Source organism: Dermacentor andersoni, chromosome 4 (genome assembly GCF_023375885.2).
Source record: "Dermacentor andersoni chromosome 4, qqDerAnde1_hic_scaffold, whole genome shotgun sequence".
NCBI classification, from domain to species: domain Eukaryota; kingdom Metazoa; phylum Arthropoda; class Arachnida; order Ixodida; family Ixodidae; genus Dermacentor; species Dermacentor andersoni.
The window spans coordinates 48,398,572-48,416,771 of record NC_092817.1 but is presented as its reverse complement, the minus strand read 5'-3'; the positions used below and the strand labels follow the sequence as shown (position 1 = coordinate 48,416,771).

The 18,200-nt window shown below is 43.6% G+C and overlaps 1 protein-coding gene across 1 annotated transcript in view; it reads right to left on the bottom strand.

Moving 5' to 3' along the window:
• LOC126536662 (cholecystokinin receptor type A-like) overlaps positions 1-18,200 on the bottom strand; it is a 288,019-nt gene that overhangs the window by 171,255 nt on the left and 98,564 nt on the right. The window lies entirely within an intron of this gene.

The following is an 18,200-nucleotide window of genomic DNA, read 5'->3' as shown; positions in this document are numbered from 1 at the left end:
GCCCACGGGCTTTTCGACGGCTGGATGATGTCGTCGCGCAGCATTTCGTCGACTTGTTGCCTAATAGCTTCACGTTCTCGCGTCGAAACTCGGTAAGGGCTCTGGCGGAGTGTTCGAGCGCTCTCTTCGGTTATTATGCGATGCTTTGCAACTGGTGTTTGTCGAATCCTCGATGACGTCGAAAAGCAGTCTTTGTATCTCCGGAAAAGACTTCTGATCTGTTGCTGCTTACTCAGAGGAAGACTTGGATTCACGTCGAAGTCTGGTTCGGGGACAATGCTCATCGGGGTAGATGCGGCTGAATCCGAGAGGACAAAGGCATTGCTGGTTTCCACAATTTCCTCGATGTATGCGATTGTCGTGCCCTTGTTGATGTGCTTGAACTCTTGGCTGAAGTTGGTTAGCATAACTCATCAATCTTTCTAGATTCACAGCACATGATTAGCACAGTCGGTTATGCTTTGAAGTTAACATTAGCTTCAAGGCTATACTTTAAGTAAAGTACTGCTCCTGACACACTGATTGATCTACCAGTCGACTATTTCGCTGGTGTTCTGGCGTACGTATGTGGGCCTGCTTCCGGGTGCTATAGCTTCGTGTTTTGTAAAAATATTCCGTCACTCCCGTCACTCCCACCAATCTGCAAACATGAAAGCACCACAGAAGCTTTCGCTTGACGAGCGAAGCATTGCCAGCTTTAGGCATTTGTTGGGGCTTAACCCATAGGAGGAAAGAGAAAAGTAGAAGGCAGGGAGGTTAACCAGAATAACGTCCGGTTGGCTACCCTACACCGGGGGAATGGGAAAGGGGAAAACAAAGATCACAGGGAGAGAGAATAGGGAAGGAAAGAAGGAAATTGCGGCGAGTTCGCTGACGCGTGTGGTCTTACAGAAATCGCGTTAATAGTCACAGATGGTCGCACAAACCCGTCGTCCTTAAGAAACACAAAAGCGCCTTCACCGCTTTATGGGCCGACGGGCGATGGGGGCGGTGTTCTAGCAGCACCTGCACAGAAAGCGGTCGATTGTCCAGTTTTTGGAAAGCTTTGGTAAGTTCTTGTCTCTCTGAGGCATATCTTGGACAGTGGCACTGCAGGTGGTCGATGTTTTCTTCGGTGCCACAGACCTCGCAAGCTGCAGTGTCAGCCATTCCAATTAATGTAGAGTATGCCTTTGTGAAGGCCACTCCTAACCAAAGGCGACAGAGAAGCGTAGCTTCACGTCGAGGAAGGCCGAGTGGAGGTCGGAGTTGCAGGGAGGGGTTTAGTCGATGCAGTCGCGTGAGTCGTAAGTTTGGTGAGTTCCACTCGGTCACTGTGAGACTGCGTGCCAGGTGTCGAAGCTGCTTTGCAGCATCAGTCCTCGAAAGCGGAATTGAAACGCTGTGCTCTCCTTGATGTGCGGTGCGAGCAGCGTTATCGGCGGAATCATTGCCACTGATTCCACAGTGACCAGGTATCCATTGAAAAACGACCTCGTGACCTTTTTGTTGGACATCATGGTAAAGTTTCACAACTTCGTATGTCAATTGGTCATGACATCCGTGTCGGAGAACTGACTGCGTGCCCTGTAGTGCTGGTTTTGAATCGCAGAACACAGCCCATTTTCTAGGTCTTTCAGAATCAATGAATTCCAGTGCTCGACGCAGGGCCGTTAGTTCTGCCGCCGTTGAGGTCGTGACATGCGATGTCTTGAACCGCAGTGTCATTCCTCGAGTTGGTATAACCACGGCACCAGAAGAACTGCACGACGTAGTCGATCCATCGGTATGGATGTGCACGTGGTTGCTGTACTTTTCGTGCAGAAGAAGTAAGCTCAGCTGTTTTAGAGCAGGGGCCGGTTGATCTGTCTTCTTCTGCAGTCCCGGAATCATTAGATGTACTTGTGGACGGCTCAAACACCACGGAGGAAACGATGGCTTGGCCGCAGGTGCGTACCCTGAAGTAAACGACGCACGATGTGCACTGACAATACTACTAAATGTCGAGCAGGGCCTTGCAGCAGTGAGGCTCGCCAAGTGGTGGGAAGGGGTCCTAGCATAATGCCTGAGATGCATACGCATTGTCTCAACGGTAATGTGCGTCGTCATTGGGTTATCCTGCGCAAGGGCAATGGTTTCAGCCGTTGATGCACTGCGTGGTAAGCCAAGACATATCTTAAGGGCTTGGGCTTGAATACTCTGAATCGTACGCAGGTTAGTCTTGCAGGTGTTGGATATTGCAGGCAGGCTGTATCGCAGGAATCCAACGAACAACGCCATGTAAAGCTGTAACATAGCCTGTATAGATACTCCCCAACTTTTTCCTGCAAGGAACCTGAAAAGGTGACAGATAGCAGTCAGCCGCTTTTTCACGTAATTGACGTGCGGAGTCCAAGACAGGTCTCTGTCAATTATGACTCCCAAGAATCTGTGACTTCTGCTGTATGGTATAAGTTGTCCGTTAATAGATACGCCGTAACCAGACATTGGCTTCCTCGTGAATGCCACCATTGCGCACTTTCCGCACGAAATTTCAAGTCCTTGTTCACGAAGGTAGCAAGATGTCATTGTGGCTGCCTTCTGAAGCCGAGCGCGAAGCTGAAGTCGTGTCACACCTGATGCCCAAATGCAGATGTCGTCCGCATAGATGGAAAGTCCTACCGTGCTTGGCAGGTTGTAAACTAATCCACTGAGGGTGAGATTGAAAAGAGTCGGGCTAAGCACTCCTCCTTGAGGGACTCCTCGGCTACCGTAATGCTCGGATGTCGGGCCATTTTCTGTGTGCACGTAGAATGGTCTCCTCTGTAAGTAGTTGCACACCCACATATACATCTTACCACCAAGTCCGACGGCTTCTAACGTGCTAAGGATGGCTTCATGGGTGACAGTATCATAAGCTCCTTTAACATCTAGAAACAGAGCAGCAGATAGTCGCTTACAGGCCTTTTGGTGTTGCACATAGGTTACCAAGTCAACAACACTGTCTGTTGACGAATGGCCCCGTCTGAATCCGGCCATAGCATCCGGATAAATTTCATAGTATTTCATAGTACCCAAAGTGGTATGTTGTGCTTGGCCAACACATTACTGGTGGCCAAAGCAAAAAAAAAAAAAAAAAGAGAACTAAGCTTTTTGAACTGTAATACTGCTTATCCTTGTTTATGAAGTTCTGTATACCGAATAATGCTATTTGAGACCCACTGCTTACGTAGCGCGTGTATTACGGGGGTTTTCAAGGCAATAAAATTAAATGTAATCAAATAAGTCATATATAGTGGAGTCGTATACTATATATATATATATATATATATATATATATATATATATATATATATATATAGATTACTTTACTGCAATTAGGGCGGCCGGTCAGTTTAGACCACCTTAACTTCTTTGATGGATACCTTTGCGTACGCCATCGTGTTGCATTGCGATATTAAATAGATAAATAAACAAACCAGTAACCTTCCTTTGCTTTAGCGTTTTGTATTCCGGAACCATCCAACGCGATCGCGAATCCAGCCCGGTACCTGGGGCTCATTCTCTGGCATAGTCTCATTTTACCCCCTGTCCTAGCTCAAGAGGTAATCGAATCACACGATGTCGCCCTAAGAGCTCGCCATAGCACAAGGTTTCAGTGCATTGCGGGACACTGTGGCTTACATGGAAATGAGCTCTCCGACGCGGAGTCAAAGATAGTCCACATTATTGCCACGCCACTGTCCATTCCATTTTCGCGACCAGACAGTAATACTCTAGTGTGTGGACTTCTGCGTGATAATGCCGCAGTATATTGGGCCTCGTCAGGTGATTATCGTCGCCGCCTTCACGAACTTGCCCCAGAGGTGAAAATACGGATGCCAGCCACCATGAAAAAATCCTCTGATAAGCCACTACCACCCGAACCTCATGAAGCCTAATTCCTTGTCACTGAAGGTTAAGAACGTCGTGCTCACGTACTACCTGCTTAAGCCTCAGTGGGTAAACATTTGTAGTGGGTAAATTATCATGGGAAATTATTTGTAATTTTCTATAATAAAACTTGAGTTGTTAGCTCTCGCTTCATCGTTCAATCATTTCTACGGTTGTAGTAATTATATAAATATTGTTTGATTGCCAGCATGGTATATATGAAAAAGAATTGCGCGCCCTGTTTTCTTTTACGAAGGTGCCGCCATAGGCAGCCAAGTTTTGCAGCATACGAATGGGCGCGGAACGAAGACGTCTTGCGCATTCACTTTGTTATCGTGTAGGTTTTGGATCTCTGGCCGCCATTGCAGACCGCGACATCTCGGCGACGAAACTGATCGATCGCGCTGACGAGTAGCGACTGTCGCCGACGTCGGCACTACCGCGCGATATATGCCGATGCCCATATAGTTCGCTATTCTTGCACTATACATTTTTGCTCATGCGTTCTCGTCTTCACTGCCGTGTAGAACAACTTCACATCGGCTCACGAGTGCGGTATGGGCATCCAGCACTGGATTATTATTATTATTATTATTTATATTATTATTATTATTATTATTATTATTATTATTATTATTATTATTATTATTATTATTATTATTATTATTATTATTATTTTCGATGACGACGATGACGATGATAATCTGTTGGCAACCCATTTCAAACGAGGCGGCGACAAACAGCCACCGAGCCTGATATTAATCAAGTATGCTATTCATGCTTTTCATTCTAGTATTTTTGCACACATCCCTTTAATCGTTTTTCTCTTCCTCGAACTTCTCTATCTACCCGGTACCGCTACCCATGCCTGTAACGGGTCCGGTTGTGTGAATGTCTTCCCTGCATGCTCTTTTTTCCCAATACTCTAAACGTCTTTTGCGTATCTCAACTGCTGACCGGTTGATGATCCCGTCTACTTTAATTGTAACAGCTTCTGGAAGGTGTACGTTACCTACGGGTCTCACCGGGTGAATCTATTCCAATTCCATTAGAATGTGCTGAGTGGTCTGCAGAGTTTTTCTGCAGCATACACATGCTTCAGCCTGTTGCGAATATTTGCTGCGTTAAGTTTTTGTCTTTAGGAGGCCAGCTCAAGCCTCAAATAGCAACGCACTGCCATTTGTGTTATTTTACATATTTCGCCCTCTAATTTCTTTCTTCTCATTATTGTAAATCTCCATGACCTTTTTTCTTTCTATTCTCTGCATCCTATTCACTGTTCCTGTCTCGCTCGCTTTCTTTTTGACGACTCCTGGTTGTCTATTTACACTTTCAATTACCCTGCATTTCAAACGCACACGCAGCGCCTCCTTGCGGACATCGCACGTATTATTTAATGATACGAACAAAAGGAAATGGCCAGCGTGGTACGGTGTTGGATGCGCAAAAGCCATGGAAAAAAAAAGAAGACAGAGGTTAACGGCCATCGCTATGCAGCGTGGTTATTTGACACAACCAGGAGAGCCGTAATATAGCACTTTCATTGTATTATTTTGTTGTCAAAATGTCACGATCATTTCCGACGGCGGCGTTTGGTTTAGGCAGGATAGGCGAGCCGGGTGGGCACCTTCACAGCGCCTGTGTTCGGCAGTCGCACGCCATCTAAACTATTTCAACAGCTTCTGGAATGAAAAAGCCAGGTGCATTTGATTTTGTTGGAAGTAAAAACAAGGATGACTGCGAACTTGTTCGAATACAAGAGTATGGAGCCGGAATTTTGTCAGTAATGCTAAGCGCAATATTAGTGCCCCTCGACGTATGTGCCCACTGTTTTTCTACCCGTGTCTGGTGCCTGTTGGCAATGCCTGGCGACAAAAAAAAGGAAGAATGCAGATAAATGAAACTGCTGATCAGCCACTCTCACAGTGAACTCAAACGGCGAACACTTTCTTTTATTGAAGAAACAGCGCGTTGCTGCTGCATCACCCGGCGTGAAGGGGCGTGCGGCAAACGTGCTTGCACTCGAAGACCATAATTATATGAACCCTTGGCGAGCCTAATTTCATCAGGTGCGTATTGGTTACGGCACCGTTGACATCATACGCAATTCCAAAGAAATTATTTCATGTAACTTTAGTGACAAAGAAACTCTTTCTGCGCCTGGAATATCATCGTCATCATCATCATCATCAGCCTGGTTACGCCCACTGCAGGGCAAAGGCCTCTCCCATACTTCTCCAACTACCCCGGTCATGTACTAATTGTGCCCATGTCGTCCCTGCAAACTTCTTAATCTTCTTAACTTCTTAACTGGAATCTTCTGCCGCCCCCTGCTACGCTTCCCGTCCCTTGGAATCCAGTCCGTAACCCTTAATGACCATCGGTTATCTTCCCTCCTCATTACATGTCCTGCCCACGCCCATTTCCTTTTCTTGATTTCAGCTAAGATATCATTAACTCGAGTTTGTTCCCTAACCCAATCTGCTCTTTTCTTATCTCTTAACGTTACACCTATCATTCTTCTTTCCATAGCTCGTTGCGTCGTCCTCAACTTAAGTAGAACCCTTTTCGTAAGCCTCCAAGTTTCTGCCCCGTACGTGATTACAGGTAAGACACAACTGTTATATACTTTTCTCTTGAGGGATAATGGCAACCTGCTGTTCATGATCTGAGAATGCCTGCCAAACGCACCCCAGCCCATTCTTATTCTTCTGATTATTTCAGTCTCATGATCCGGATCCGCGGTCACTACCTGCCCTAAGTAGATGTATTCCCTTACCACTTCCAGTGCCTCGCTACCTATCGTAAACTGCTGTTCTCTTCCGAGACTGTTAAACATTACTTTAGTTTTCTGCAGATTAATTTTTAGACCCACTCTTCTGCTTTGCATCTCCAGGTCAGTGAGCATGCATTTGGTCCCCTGAGTTACTAAGCAAGGCAATATCATCAGCGAGTCGCAAGTTACTAAGGTATGCTCCATTAACTCTTATCCCCAATTCTTCCCAATCCAGGTCTCTGAATACCTGCTGTAAACACGTGGAATATGCAGAAAAGAAACAAACGATTGCGCTGACCTGAATTCCTGCCGTGTTTACAACTTCTTTATTCGTGCATGGAATTTCGCTGCAACCTTGAACCGTCGTTGCCAGGGATTGTTTTCTCAACATCGAAAACAATTTGCTACACGCAATCCCAGCCATTCTCGCTTTATACTAAAGAACATTTGCAGTTAGTCAATAATTTCGAAACTGTGCCGTAACACAAGCGGCGGAAAGCTTGCATGCAGGCTGCCGAATTGTGTTTTGCACGAGACACTTCTATGACGTTTTTAACAAATAATTTTGTCCTCGATTGCCGCAGCTTTTTCAGTGCTCTCAATATTCACATGCGCACGCACTGCTCTGAGCGAAAAAAAAATATACCATGCTCATTAAAAATGCAGATGCCATTAAAACGTCAAAACATCGTGCTGCCAGTTGCCCCATATGTTTGTGCTACTGAACCCGCCTTACCCCCTCTCCACTTTAGAAGAACCCTGCCGATATATACTATGCTGAGGAAAGGATATGTCGCCTGTAAAGGACGAGTCCACTTGTCGATACATTGGCTCCCGCTTTTACCTTGTTCTCATTTTGCTAAACGATAGGGCGCTTTCTTACTAGATGGCACTGAGGGCCCTTTTTCAGCCGCGCCATCTGGACGGCGTTGGTTCCCTGCAGTTTATTCCATGTTCAGCTGGCGGGCATATTCAGTCGTAATGTGCATTGTACTTCATGAGGCTGAGGCTTCAGTTATAGCTATACGTCGTATATACGTATTTCCCAATCGCAGACAAGAGCATGCATGTGGATACCAAAACTAGGAGGTCCAAAACATTCGCATTCGTATTCTATGCAAGTACGGGCACTCAAGAGCTATCGGTGTCTTCGACAACATTTCCCCTTCTCGATTTACGTTTGGTAGGATATAAAAGTCAATCACTCTTCGTCTTAATGAGGCTTTTTTTTTCCCCTTTATTTCCCCGGCCGCATTACTTGAAGGCTGATAAGAATTTTACAGGGCATATGCTGAAGGTCAAGGACAGAAGCACGCACGTGTTATTGAGCATAGTATCAAAATACGCTGTTTATGTTAAAGATAGCGCGGTAGAGTGCCGAAAGTTGTCAAATGACCGTGGTAGCCGGCAGCTGTGCCCATTTATTTTTTTCTTTCTTGGGTCTCAAGTATTTTGGATCTGAGCAGACGCTCAATGTATTGTGTACGACACACAGAATGGGCATTCGAAGAGCGATAAAATAGTTCGTGGTGGCGCTCGTCGTGTCTGCTCACACCCTTTCCTTCACAGAACAATTTCGAACCGATTGGTTCACCACAATATATCTAAATCTATTCTCGGTTTACAAAAGGTCGAGCTCTCGGTCAGTGACGTAGTAGCGTATACCGTCCGCGCACCGCATTACGCGTGAACGCTTAAACCATGTTTGGGTGTGCAAGGTTCTAAGCAATGCCTGCAAGTTTAGTGTTACACAAGGACACAGTGAACGATGTGACCTTCAACTAGGGACGAATTTCTCCTTCAAGTAGACGTGGGCTGCTTGGGTCGCCATGCCTCAGTGCCCACGGCGTTTTGCTGCTACGCCCGAGGTTACATTTCGGTTCAATTAGCGGCTGCAGAAGCCGCAATCCGGCGATGCTAAAGTGCATGAACATTTCTGGACTGTGCCGATCCTTCTGTACGCGCCTACAGAATCTTGCTCGGTGTTTCTCGCAGCCGCAACGTTGCATTGGGTAATTCTGCATGAAGGGACTTGACTTTTCGATTTCGTCACTAGCCAGGGCTCACCGCATAGGTCGCTTCTCCTCAGATAAAAAGCACCCCATCATCGCTAAACTTTTCAATGACAAAGAAGTCGAAACCATTCTAAGCAAAGGCTTCAAACTAAAAAAATGCGCCCTTCAGTGTACCACGGGACTATTCTGAGGCTGTGTGGGACAAACGCAGAAAGTTATTGCAGTTTTCAAAAACACTAAGGAAAGAAGGTGATCGTGTGCGTCTTATTTTTGACAAGCCGTACCTAAATAACGACACTTACATTTGGGACACAAGCTGTAATTGCGCGGTGGGTGTACCACGCACCGACGCACGCTGAGCAATCGCCCCGCCTACGTGACGTGCCCCTTCTAAGGGTCAAGCACATGTAACCACCCCATCTCGTTCAGACGGAAAGGTCTCTTTCCTCTACACTAATATCAGAAGTGTTATTACTAAAATTGTTGAACTATCTTCAATTATCGACTAAAATTCGCCTTCCATCATCGCACTAACAGAAACGGGACTGAACGATACTGTTTCCGATAGTAATATTCTTGTCACTCAAGTAGATTTTAACTTTTTTCGCTGTGATAGAAAGGATCGAAGAGGCGGTGGTGTGCTTACTGCAATTTGTAAAGATTTCATTGCTATACCTATCCTTGTTAACTCGTTTCTTGAAAGCGTATTTGTGTCCCTGATGCTTGGTACTGATCTCATTGTTGGCGTTTTTTATCGCCCCCCGGACATAATTGCGACCTTCGAAAGTGAATTTCATCGCGTTGTTGATGAAATATGCGGACGGTTTCCAAATGCAGTTCTTATAATCTTCGGAGACTTCAACTATCCCAATATTCAATGGTCTACACTATCTGTTTCAGCCAATGATACTCAGGCACAGGAATTTCTTAATTCCTGCCTTGATTTTTCGTTGTGCCAGCTTATAGAAAAACCTACACTTTGCTCGGGCACATGCACAAACATTCTTGACCTAATTTGAACTTCTCGTCCTGACCTGTTTACTGACATAGCCCATCTCGATGGTCTTTCTGATCATGACATAATTATTGGAAGCTTAACTTGTTTGAAACAGAACAGAGCGGGGATAAACAGGGTGAAATCCTGCTTGTCCCCGTCAAAACCGCGCTGTTCTGTTTCAAATATGGCTTACCAACTCGCCCAAACGTCCGTTTTAATTTGTTCACTTAACAAAAAGAGAGTTGCTGGAAAGTGTATAAGGTGTTATAAGCGAGCCAATTTTGATGCAAGATGTATCGAATTATCCTATTTCACAGAACATGTTTTAGATGCTCACTTGTCACGTTCCATAGAAGATAACTGGAACCTTTTTAAACATAGTCATTCAAACCTAATGTACAAGTACATTCCAGTTATGACCATCAGAACACGCAACATTTCTCCATGGTTCAATCAGCAATTGCGTTGACCTAATAATAAAAAGAAACAACTTTTCAGAATGGCAGACAAAAACAGATTATCGGCTTCGTGGTGTCGCTATAAAAAGTGTGACAAGGAATATCAACAGCATTTAAAAACTACTCGTCGTCACTTTTTCAGTCGTGATTTGTCATCTTTCATAATAAATAACCCTCGGCGCTTTAGGCGCACAATAAATCCCACCAACCACCCCGATGTAACTCTTGCTAATACCAATGGTTCTCCTGTTACTGAATCCGAATGTGCTAAGTTACTAAATGATTCATTCTCAACAGTTTTTACTCTTGAGGATATTACTAAATGCCCTAACATTGATGTTGTTTCCGGTATTAATATGACTGAAATAATAGTTGACGAAGCTTGTATTTTATCTCTACTTGGAAAATTAAAAACTTCATCTGCATCTGATCATAATGGCTTCAACAACAAAATACTTAAACATATTCTGGTATCTATCATGGTATAAACGTCTTCTGGTATTTATCATTGCTTGGCAGCCATCTTCTCTCTATCATTATCGTCAGGCACCATTCCTCAGGACTGGCTAATAGCAAAAGTAGTGCCCATATTTAAATCAGGGGATCGCTCGTCCCTACTTAACTACAGACCTATATCTTTAACATAGTACCGTCTGTAAACTCTTTGAACACTTTATACACTCACAAGTAATTACATATTTAGAGGAACAGAATATCATCTTCAAATACCAGCGCAGTTTTCGCAAGGGCTTCTCATGCTAAACACAACTTGCAGGATTTACTCAGGATTTACACTCATCACAGGACGCCGGCATCCAAATTGACGCCATATTCCTTGACTTCTCAAAAGCGTTCGATCGAGTTTCTTACCACCGGCTCTTACTAAAACTTAACTTAAGATTCACCCCCTTGTTCTGGCGTGGGTGCAAGCCTTCCTCTCTAGCAGACAACAGTTCACGTCGGTCAATCACTTTGACTCTCCTTTCGTCCCAGTCTCACCAGTGCTCCTCAAGGAAGTGTGCGCGGTCCATTGCTTTCCCTAATTTATATAAATGACTTACCCTCCTCCGTCAAATCTAGAGTTAGGCTTTTCGCTGACGATTGTGTTATTTAACGCAACATCGCTTCTGAAGCTGACCGCCAATCTCTGCAATCTCACCTTGACTCCTTAACTTCGTGGTGCACAACGTGGCTAATGACACCAAATCCTTGAAAAAACAAAGTTGATGAATTTCACCCAAAAAGCTTCTCGCATTCCAACGTCTTACTTGCTAAATAATACTTCAGTTGAACGTACGACCACGTACAAATTTATCTTGGAGTTAACTTTCAGTCTGACCTGTCTCTGGCATTACCATATTAACGCCACCCTTGCTTCAGCAAACCGCTCACTTGGGTTTCTTGAACGCAACTTGAAATACACCCCATCGCACTTACGTAAACTGGCTTATATCACTTTAATCCGTCCTAAAATAGAATATGCCTCAGCCATTTGGGATCCAGATCAAGACTACATTATTAAAAACATCGAAGCCCTGCAGAACCGTGCTGTGCGTTTTATTTTTTCGGATTACTCACGTCACACCAGTGTCACTTTATTGAAGAATCATGCTGAACTGCATGTGTTATCATGTCGCCGTAAAATCGCTCGCTTATCACTTCTCCATAAGCTCTACCATCACGCATCATTTCGCGAGGACTTCTTTAGGCCACCCCCTGCCATCTTTCCCCGCCGTGATCACCCTTTTAAAATCGAACGCTTCACGTGTCGCACACTAACTTATGCCAGATCGTTCACAACGCGCACCATAACAGAGTGAAATAATTTGCCATCACACATCGCAACTGTCACCGACATAAATGAATTCCAGAAACTTCTAGTCATTAATGAAAGTGCGTAAACCTCTCTTTTGTCATGTCCCCCCCCATTTTTTTACACTATGAATGATGTTAAAAAATGTTCTTGCCTTCTATGTAACATGTAGCCTTCTATGTAGCCTTCTATGTTCTTGCCTTCTATGTAACATTGTTTTTATTTTTATTGCGGTGTTTTGCGTTTTTTTTTAATTCACGTGTTGTGTTGTTTTCTGATTTGTTATACATGAATGGTCTGAGTGCTTTCTATGACCCAGATTACCCTCCATTTTTGTGTGCTTGTGATTTGTATTCTCTTTTTGTACACTTCTGATTATTATTAGTACTACGATAATCTTGTTGGCCTTGTATTATTATTTTTGTGATTATTGTTTATCAGTTCCTTTCGACTTATTACTCATTACATTTGTATGCATTACTACACCCCCCCTCCCTATGTAATACCCTCCTGCGAGAGGACCTTTAGGAATATTCTGAATAAATAAATAAATAAAACTTATTTCCACCAGCCCAGGTGGTAAATCGCGAGCTTTTATTGTTGAAGAGTGCGGTGAGATTGCCAATATCAAGGGCATAACGTCGACAATATTGGCAGGTCATAAGTTTAAGGCGGAGTAACTGTCTTTAGCTAACTTTTCGAAGCCCCTAGGTCCACTCTTCACGTGGCATGGTGTCGGACATAAAGCTTTTAAATCAACGGATGAATTGCAAAATAAGAAGAAAAAAAATGCAAGTAAGAAAGGAAGAAAGCACATAAAGTGTTGTGAATATATATCTTTGAGCACAGTCGTGGTTGCGTGTGGTGGCAGTGGTTTTGTTAATGGCGTCGTTCTGTCGCGCCTAAACCCCATTGTCCGGAACATAAATTCTACTGCGTACTAGTCGTCCGTGAGCTTAAGTTCGCTTATAAGTGGGAGAAAAAGGCGCAACACCTCATTTCACACTACTCACAATATTTTCGGGGACATTTCTGCTGCCCACAGATTCATTGAGTTTGCAGTAAGGCTGCTAAAGAAAAACATTTTCAAACTGTACGCACGGAGAAGAACTTCTGTTTGTACTGCCAGAGTATGTTTAATGTTTAATTTTGTAATTTGTATCCTTTGCACAACAAGGTCGCAAATTCGTTAACTCAGTTTAATCAAACTACATAGCAAGCAAAATAAAGGATGAAAAGTAACGGAGAGGCTCGAAATATTGTGTTTATGAACGTGATTCATTTTATCCACATTTGGACATCATTGTCCTTGCGTAATCACTTTCGTTAACCTGTTTTCGTGACTGTTGTGTGTGTATTCGCACTGTGTTTGCCACCGTCGAGGGACGTCATTTGCATTCCAACATGAACATTCAAATTTTGTGAACTGCTAAGTAATATTTCTTTTTGTGCACTTGTGTTGCGTTTGTCTATGTGAATTTTACAACTCATTGTCACTATAGTATTTTCTATATTGTTGGTTAGAAAATTTTTTAGTCTCATCTATGAACTGATAGGAGTAGTCCGCATGTCAAAAAGGCACCGAAATCTCTTTGCACGCAAACAATAATAAATAAACAGGAAAACGAAACGTACAAGAACAACTGCGTGCATTTTCAAAGCAGCACTGCCATGCTATTGCACTTTGAGCGAACAAACGAGCAACAGCCATTAGAAGCACTATTCATTACTTGGACAAAAGTCACTGCCGAAACACACCAGGAGGAGAGAGAAAAAATTGATGCACGTTAGAGGTCACCAAGCAGATATATCCGTGCATACTTGCATGGAAACAAGGTAACGATAGACTGAGCGACCCTGGACTCTGTTACCCTCGCAAAGCAAACGCACGGTTGTATAGGAAGCCGGCCGATCAACCTCAGTGCCGGGCTGAAGCGTAGCGTCTGGATAATAGGAATCCATTGTTCGGAGGCGTTCCTGAAACATGCGGGGTAACCTTAGATTTGTTTGAATGACCTGTTTACACGCTCCGTTCGGGAACTATCTCGCTCTCACAACAAAGACTTGCTCGCTCGTCGTTATGCCAAGAGACGAGGATTCCGAACGCGGTTTGCCCAACAAGTTCACTGAGTTGGTGTGCCGCTCTGCTACTGAGCACTGTGTCATGGTGTTCGGGTCCTAAATGCGGTGGTCAAATTTATTTGAGGCCTAATTGAGGGTTTAGAAAACCTTACGTGATCGAAGTTCGTCTCCGTAAGCCCAAGCGTTTTCAATCAATCAATCAATCAATCAATCAATCAATCAATCAATCAATCAATCAATCAATCAATCAATCAGTCAGTCAGTCAGTCAGTCAGTCAGTCAATCAATCAATCAATCAATCAATCAATCAATCAATCAATCAATCAATCAATCAATCAATTCACTGTACGCGTCCACCTTAAACGGTGACGTGCCCTGTTTTCGTACACCGGCAATACCGTGGCATTGAGCGACCACTGGACGTCACCTGGTCTGACGAACTAGCGAAGAAAACACATTGTGAATATAAGCCCAGCTTTGTAAGGGTGCGGAAGGTTTCAAAGGCACCTACAGGAGACTACACAGGAAATAATGCGGTACGATCCTTCCTTGCCACAAAGTTGATAAACTGTTTCTTGTCACTAACAAACTGGTGATTCATTTCTTCAGTAGCACTGTTCATCTTTTTGTCGATTCTTGGTGGTTGGCGTAGAAGCCTCAGAACATCTTAAAACGCATTTAATTTTCCCAATACCAATCATCGTAACGCTTTGCTACGAACTCGAGCAATACGTTCTGGCGAAGTCTTTGTTAAGAACAGGGCTGGGCAAAGATGCTTTGCAGCTCTATAATGATGCGATACAAGATGCTTGGGCAACAAGTATTTGAGATACAGATACAAGACACTACCGCAGTTACTGTATCCGATACGATAGTTTCCATTTGTATATTATGGTACTTCGATACGTACGCAAATGTTTATCACAGATCTATACGAAGTAGCAGCAAACGCGTATGCACAAAAAAAATAAAAAATGCTGACTTGGTAATTTGTTCACCCTGACCAATCTTGTTTCACTTGAATAAAATGTGTGCTAGTATCTCAAAATTTTGACGTTTGTTGCTAAAAATATAATCTTTTCATGGCAAAACAATTTACTGGGGTTGCTTTAGATGTTTAACATGAGAGCTCTTCATACGTTGCATTGTCAGCGGTTTTTGTTTGTCGCTCTTGTAATTGATTGGAGTCGCTGCCCTGCTTGCCGGTTTGCCATCTCATTACAAAAACATCAATAAGAAGCCTCAGCACGATGGCGCAAATACCGCTGTGGAGTTTTACCTTGTCCTTAAACGTATTATTGTCTGCGCAATAACGTATCACCGAACAGGTGTACCGCAGCAATAACGCTGGTATAGCTACATTTCTTGCGACGCATAATGTATGCAAAGAGCACATGAAGCTGCAATAACCTTTCACATTCTGCTTATGCGTTGGCATGAAGAGTTCCTTAGCTACATATTCATTAACGTGTAATCCTTTTTACGGTTTTTCTTCTACGAGAAACCTTGTGCAACCCAAAAACGTTTCATACGTATTGTAGTGGCACAAAGGGTCGTAGGATACCGCCGCTATTCACACTACTGCTACTTATAGCTCCGATTACCTGGTCATTTGTAACATTACAAAATTTAAGGATGAGCTAAAAATAGTAAAATATATCTAAGTAGAATAGAAAGGTGGTGCCGTACCGCACAATTACAGTGAATACGTTGAAACACGATACAGGCTGCACTACTAATAGCTATGACATTTAAGCATGAAGTATTGTCAACTTGCCTATTAAGGTCGGACAACAGAAAATTCAGTGTCTGTAGAAATTCAGTTGGCTTAGTGGCGGCATTAGCAGCTTGAGAAAAGGAAGCAACGAAGGAAAAACTTTATTGCTCTATTTACTGCTTTCAGCGGCTAACAGAGGTCGTCATGTTTTACTGAAGTCTCCGTCGTCTTGAGAAGCGGAGTTCAGCCAACGTTTGCAGTTTCGCGCGCTGATGATACGATAGCAGTATCTTGTACCTTAAGATACACTATACATTCTTTCAGGTATGGGGAATAGTGATACTAATACACGTCCTGCCAGGCGTATCATGATACAGACGCAAGATAACCAAAGAGTATCCAAGTTAACATCTAAGATACATGCATCTTTGATACCGTCCAGCATTGGATAAGAATGGTGAAAGTCGTTCGTATTCCTACTTGTGTTTTAGGGTTTTAGTGCTGATCAGTATTAAACTGTCTTTACGTTAATTGTGGTATTCGAAATTCCCCTTGATGCTGCGGCCATCTAGCCTCTCAAAAATGTAGGCAGAAAGTGCTCGGACGGTGGTCGATCGTGCCCTAAAAACGGAGCTTATCTCTGAAAGCGCTACGAGGATTTATAATAGACAATGAATTGATAAACTTTTTGCGAACAGTAGTTGATGTCAATTTTCTTTAAGTTTCCTCTATGTTCTAATTATTTCTTTATGCTTCTGTTGTTCTTACAGTGTCATATCCTTTCATTTTTTTTTCTTTTTTGCCTCCCTGATCCACGGACTTGCTCAGGTAGTGTTTGCTATTTTGGAACAAATTTCTGAGTGTGTTGTACTTTCATAGTCCTTATTGTATTTTTGCTTTTCTGACTGTGAGTTTGGGATGGCCAATCTTTTCAGCGGGCAAACTTCGAATATTTCATACTCAGCAAAGAAAAAAATAAGTTCAACTGAAGCAAGCTTCTGAGAGCGTTGCTCAACATTAGAAAGCAATGCCCACACTCACTGAGCTTCTGATGTGCAATAGAGGTTGCCCAAGCGACGCACTGCTTCTTCAATTCGCGCGATAACCTTAGGTTCGCCATTGTGCAGAGCCAACGGGCTTGGTCTTCCGGTGCATTGTCATGGCTTATCACTGAGCCTACCCTTCCTTTTTTTCAACCCTGAAATGAAAGTAACGGGATAAAGCCTAAGCAGCCGTACAATACAAGGGAAGCTGATGCTATTATCTTCAAATTGTGAGATTTCTATAAGATGCAAAAGAAGAAAGAAAACTCACAAAGACGAAAATTGGAGCACTAGTAAAAAGGCAAAAAAAAAAGGAAGCCTAGCTACACAGAAAAGCAATCTGCAAAGGCCGGTTAGGACTAGCAACAGGAGTGGGTACGCTTGATAACCCGCCGAACGAGATTCAAACGCTGCACTTTATTTCAAAGCTTCACACACACAAACGCAAATGAAGAACGAAGAATAGCAAATCTAAGAAAAATTCCTGACAGAGGTTACCTCACAGGGTTAAGCAAGTATTTTACACTGCTGAAACCGGAAACAACGAGAGGAGGTTTTAGGAAAGCTGTGACGATAACAAAGAAACATACACGAAAACCGTCTGCGTGCCCTCTGTTGCTAGGGACAGAAAAGGCAATTTGAGTTGAAACCCGCACAAGGAAGTCTGGTTCGCAAGGATAAGGCCGAAAACGCCTTGGTATTGACTGCAGTGCTCGTTCGACCAACTACGGCAAATTCTTCTTATTTTTGGAACGCGGAAACGCTGAAAAGGAATGCTGCTACGCTTTTTAATAATGACATATTAGACTGCTCGTTCGAGATCGTCTTGGCAACGATATATAACTGATTGCCTAAGACAGCATCTAAGCCTTATTGCGATTGTAAGTGCGATCGAAGAGCGATAGTGAAACCCGAGTAAGGTCATTTGACGGGAATATTCTAGCAACATCACTTTAAAGTCGTCTAGCACGACCTCACCACCGCTTGCAAAACTATGTTGGACGACCAATCGAATGAGTCAAAAGAAAACAAAATAATTACCACGTAAGCTCTGCTGCTGCGAGCTCTGCATTGACAGACAACAATGCCAACGACCTTGATCGACGGGGGCGCATGATCACTGAACAAAATCACCGTCTCACGGTTTCTTCTCGACTGGCAGCTAAACCAAACGATTGCCGACAGAAGAGCGTTCTTCACGCGCATGTGCCTGCGCCGTCAGTTCCAGCTGAATAACCAACACACCCGAACCTCCTTCCCCGACCGCATATATGGTCCCACGACTGTGAAAAATTTCCTTAAGGGAATCGGAAACTATTCCTTTTTTTTTTACTTTTGATGAGCATGATTGCCTGCGCGCAGACCTTCCATTTCTGAACGCATTATATGCCCAGTAAGCAACAGCTAT